Here is a 5,685-nt window from a genome sequence, read left to right as displayed (position 1 = left end):
TTCAAGTTTGAATAAAAAAAAACGATTCCTGTAAAATAAAAATAAAAATAAAATAAAATAAAACATGCTCGATCGAAAAGAAAAAAATGTAATGGAATTAAAAACAATGGGTTGCCTCCCATGAAGCGCTTTTGTTTAACGTCGTTAGCTCGACAACCTAATTCAGACTACAAGTTCTTCTAAGTTGAGATCTTCAACCAAGCAAACTTCGCTATTCGCATAATACGGTTTAATCCTGTGTCCATTTACTTTAAACCGAGTGCCCGAATTGTCTTCAATTTCGACTGCACTATGAGGAAATATTTCAGTTACCATATAAGGTTCGTTCCATTTTGATCGAAGTTTACCTGCAAAAAGTTTCAATTTTGAGTTAAAAAGAAGAACTTTTTGTCCGATAGAAAAAGATTTAGAAACAATCTTTCGATCATGAAATTCTTTAGTTTTGTCATTATATATCTTGGCGTTATCATAAGCATCTCTCCGTATTTCCTCAAGCTCTTGTATATGTAGCTTTTGTGTTTCGCTAACCGCTTCTAACTCCATATTGCACTGTTTTACGGCCCAATATGCCTTGTGTTCTAGCTCGACAGGTAAATGGCACGACTTACCGAACACAAGGCGATATGGCGACATGCCGATAGGTCCTTTATATGCAGTCCGATAAGCTCACAAAGCGTCAATTAATTTCAAGCTCCAATCCTTGCGATTTGGCTTAACTATTTTCTCAAGAATCATCTTTATTTCTCGGTTTGAAACTTCCGCTTGTCCGTTCGTTTGCGGATGATAGGCCGTGGCAATTCTATGATTCACTCCATGCTTTTTCATAAGCACATCAATCACCCGGTTGATGAAGTGTGTGTCGCGGTCGCTTATTATCGCTCTCGGTGTGGCAAACCTAGAAAAAAATACAATTCTTTAGAAATTGAACAGTAGTTTTAGCATCGTTGTTTCGAGTGGCTTTAGCTTCTACCCACTTTGAAACATAATCAACTGCAAGGATTATATAATAGTTGTCAAAAGAAGAAACAAATGGACCCATATAATCAAGTCCCCAAACATCAAATATTTCACATATATGTATAGGATTAAGGGGCATTTCATTTCTTCGACTCAAATTACCTGCACGTTGACAATTATCACAAGATTTGCAAAACAAGTAAGCATCACGGAAAATATGAGGCCAAAAGAATCCGCATTCCAAAATTTTATGAGCGGTTCGCTTCGGTCCAAAGTGTCCACCACACGAATATGAATGACAAAAAATCAAAATTGAGCTTACCTAGCTTTCGGGAACACATCGTCAAATTACCTAGTCTGAACAATACTTCCAGAGATATGGGTCATCCCAAATGAAGAAGCGAGATTCTCTCTTGATGTGGTTTACTTCGGCTCTCGTTAATTCAGATGGTAATTTACCTGTAGCTAAGTAATTAACTATATCTGCAAACCAAGGTATTAACTTCTGGGCCATCATCAAGCTTTCCTCCGGGAATTTTTCAATAATGGGAGGATCAACTGTAGTGATTGAAAGTCGGCTTAAGTGATCAGCCACTAAGTTCTCACATCATTTCTTATCCTTGATTTCCAAATCAAACTCTTGGAGGAGTAAGATCCAATGGATTAGTCGTGGTTTCGCCTCTTTTTTGCTAAATAAGTACTTTAAGGCTGCATGATCAGAGAAAACAATAACTTTAGTGCCAAGAAGATATGATCTAAATTTATCTAATGCAAAAATAATAGCGAATAATTCTTTTTCGGTTGTTGAATAATTCCGTTATGCGGAATCCAAGGTACGTGATGCATAAGCGATAACGTGAGGTTTTTTCCCGATCTTTTGTCCGAGCACAGCCCCAACACTTCCATCCGAAGCATCACACATAACTTCGAAGGGAAAGTCCCAATTTGGCGGTTGGACTATCGGTGTCGAAACTAACTTTTCCTTCAATATGTCGAATGATTGTTGGCATTTTTGGTCAAAATCGAAGATTTTATCCTTCTTTAATAGCTCGCACAATGGTTGCACCACTTTAGAGAAGTCCTTAATGAATCTACGGTAAAAGCCTGCATGACCAAGGAAAGAACGAATTTCCCTCACCGAAGTGGGGTAAGGAAGTGAACGTATTATATCAGTTTTTGCCTTATCTACCGCAATTCCTTTAGATGAAACAATATGTCCTAGAATCAAACCTTTATCAACCATAAAGTGACACTTTTCATAATTCAAAACAAGGATAAATTCTAGGCACCGACGCAACACATTTTTCAAATTTAATAGACATTCCTTGAATGAGTTACCGTAAACAGTGAAGTCATCCATGAAGACTTCAATACCTTTCTCAATAAAATCAGAAAAAATACTGATCATACATCTTTGGAATGTGGAAGGTGCATTGCAAAGTCCGAAAGGCATACGTCGGTAAGCGAAGGTACCGAAGGGGCATGTGAATGTTGTATTTTCTTGATCTTCAAGTGCTACTGGAATCTGGAAGAAACCTTAAAATCCATCAAGACAACAATAATGATATTTACCGGCTAATCGTTCTATCATTTGATCTATAAATGGAAGAGGAAAATGGTCTTTCTGAGTTAAAGAATTCAACTTCCTGTAATCGATGCAGACTCTCCATCCATTCTGAACTCGTGTTGGTACAAGTTCTCCTTTAGAATTTTCAACCACAGTAACTCCTATTTTTTTAGGAACTACATGTACTGGACTTACCCATTTGCTATCCGAAATTGGATATATAATATCTGCATCTAGGAGTTTTTGTATCTCATTTTTTACCACTTCTATCGTTGGTAGATTCAACCGACGTTGACTCTCACATGTTGGTTTTGCGCCTTCTTCGGTTTTAATTTTATGCATACAAGTAGATGGACTCAAACCTTTTATGTCAGCGATGGTCCATCCTATAGCCTCCTTGTATTGGCGCAAAACCGTGATCAAGTCTTTTTCTTCCTCCTCGGATAACCATTTTGATATGATTACTGGCAGAATGTTGTTTGGTCCGAGGAAGGTGTATTTCAAGTGATCAGGCAACTGTTTAAGTTCAACTTCGGGTGCCTGCAGAACAGAAGGTAAGACTTTAGGCTTAGAAGAAATCAAATTCAATTATGTATGATCATAATTCATATTTTCATCATGACCCTCCATCTCCCTGTATATATCAAAGGAAAAAGTAGTCTTTAGAAATTCATCAGCCAAAGGATCAATTAAATCGACAGAATTTAAACTTTCCACTTTATCAGGATATCTCATTGCCTTATATACGTCAAATTTAACGATCTCACCGTCGAATTCTATAGTTAAAATTCCGCTTCTCACGTCAATTTTTGTGTGTGCAGTGCTAAAAAAAGGGCGCCCAAAAGAATATCAGACGATGTGCTCGTGCGATCATTCTCCATGTCGATTATATAAAAATCGACTGGAAATATCAAGTCGTTTACCTCCACCAATACATTCTCTAAGAGTCCTTCAGGATAGATTACTGACCTGTCGGCAAGCTGTATTGAAATCTTTGTGTCCTTCAAAGGATCGTTAGTGACCATTTTATACACAGATAGAGGCATTACATTAATTGATGCACCAAGATCACACATAGCTCGTTTAATCTCAACCTTACCAAATTTACAAGGGATTGCAAACATACCTTGGTACTTCAGTTTAGGTGGTAACTTTCGTTGGAAAACGGCTGAGATGTTTGCTCCTATGCTTAGTTTCTCGACTCTGGTAAGTTTTCTTTTTGTTGTACAGAGATCCTTTAAAAATATGGCATACCTTGGAACCTTCCGGATAACTTCAAGGAGAGGTATATTAACTTCCGCCTTCCGAAGTACGTCTAATATTTCCTTTTCCTCAGTTTTTTGTCCTTTTTAACTAACCTTGATGGAAAAGGCGGTGGCACGTCGTAGGGGGATGACGTCGGGTTATCTATTTGTTCTTTGTTATTCTCTTTCTGGACCCTGAATCATCAATCTTTTTCTCCTTTTGGGTTGCTTCGTTTGATGAAACAGGTGGTGCCACTACTGTACCGCTCCGAAGAGTGATGGCGCTGACGTTCCCCCTCTGGTTTACTTCAGTTTGAGATGGAAGTTTACCTCGTAATTTCAAGCGACCTACGGTTTGAGCCAGTTGGCTCATCTGCTTATCTATCTCTTGTAAGTGGGCTTCAGTATGATTCTGGAATTTTTCCTGGGATAGTGTTAACCTCTCGATAATCGACTCTAGTGATTTCTTTTGCGGCTGTTGTTGTGATGGAGGTGATCTTGCTTGACAGCCTTGATTTGGTCTTGAGTTCTGAACATAACTGAAATTCGGATGATTCATCAATCTTGGGTTGTATGTATTATCGTAGGGATTATAAGCTCTTTGGGGAGGTCCCGAAAAATCCCTGATTGTATTGACTTAAGATGTTGCGTTATCTTGAATCAGTGGACAACCGTCTGTCAGATGATCAGGTAATGCACATATTCCACATAATCGGTTTTGTCCTATCTTTCCTGCAACAAGAGAGTTTATGACTTCAGTTAACTTGTCAATTTTATTTTATAAGGAAGATGAACTTATCTCATGAACCATTCGAGAAGGTTCATTGTTTGTGCGAAATTGTTGGGAATTTGCGGCCATCGTGGATATTAAGTCCCTAGCTTTTGTAGGAGTCATATTCACCAAGGTTCCACCGCTGGCTACATCAATCATCTTCATTTCCAGGGGAGATAGTCCTTCGTAAAAGTATTGAAGGAGTGTTTGTTCGATTAACCCATGTTGCGGGAAACTAGAACATAACTTCTTAAACCGCTCCAGTAGCCATAAAGTGACTCTCCATCAAGTTGTTTGATTCCTAGTATTCTTCTTCGTAGTTCACTTACTTTTGCCGCAGGGAAAAACCTGTCAAGAAAAAGACAAGTCATGTGAACCCACGTAGTAATAGAATTAGGTGGAAGATAAAATAACCACTCTTTAGCCGAATCGGCTAAGGAAAAAGGAAAAACTCTAAGTTTGATTTGGTCCTCGGTTACTTCTTGTGGTCTCATGCTCGAGCAGACCATGTGGAATTCCTTGAGATGTTTGTGTGGATCCTCGTTTGGTAATCCGCGGAATGTAGGGAGGAGATGAATAAGGCCGGTCTTCAACTGGTATGGAGTTTCGCCTTGGGGAAAATCAATGCACATAGGTCCTTGTTTGAATGATTTTTAACCAGGCGAAAAATAGTAAAATGGGGGGTTTACAATATGAGATTTAATTAGTAAAAACGAGTAAATAAATTAAAGCAATTAAAGTAAAAATAGGATGATGAAGATTGTAAATTAATATGGTAAAAATCGCCTCAAGCTTCGCTTTGATTCAATTTCCTTATGATCATCGAATAAGATTTTCTCTTCGGGATTCACGTCGGTTACTTTGTCTACAAGGGCTATCCCCGTGACTTTATCTTGTATACCGAACACCCAAGGCAATCTTTGATTCCGGCTTCGATAATTGATTCTAACGACATCAATTGTCGTGGATCACTTACCGTTTAAGTTCGTAGCGTCCGACTCGGATTGTTTCTTCTATAACCGTCAATTTCGATCTCAATTCCCTCTTGGCGAAACTATCTCGCCAAATGTGTTCCCAGGAAGTCGAATTGCTTTCTATAAGCCGAATCTTCCTCCCACACATTTAATCACAACAACCTCTTGACC

This window comes from Hibiscus syriacus, unplaced genomic scaffold (genome assembly GCF_006381635.1).
Source record: "Hibiscus syriacus cultivar Baekdansim isolate YM2019G1 unplaced genomic scaffold, ASM638163v2 tig00116997_pilon, whole genome shotgun sequence".
NCBI lineage: Eukaryota > Viridiplantae > Streptophyta > Magnoliopsida > Malvales > Malvaceae > Hibiscus > Hibiscus syriacus.
The sequence above is the reverse complement of the archived record's forward strand: the minus strand, read 5'-3'. Positions refer to the sequence as shown.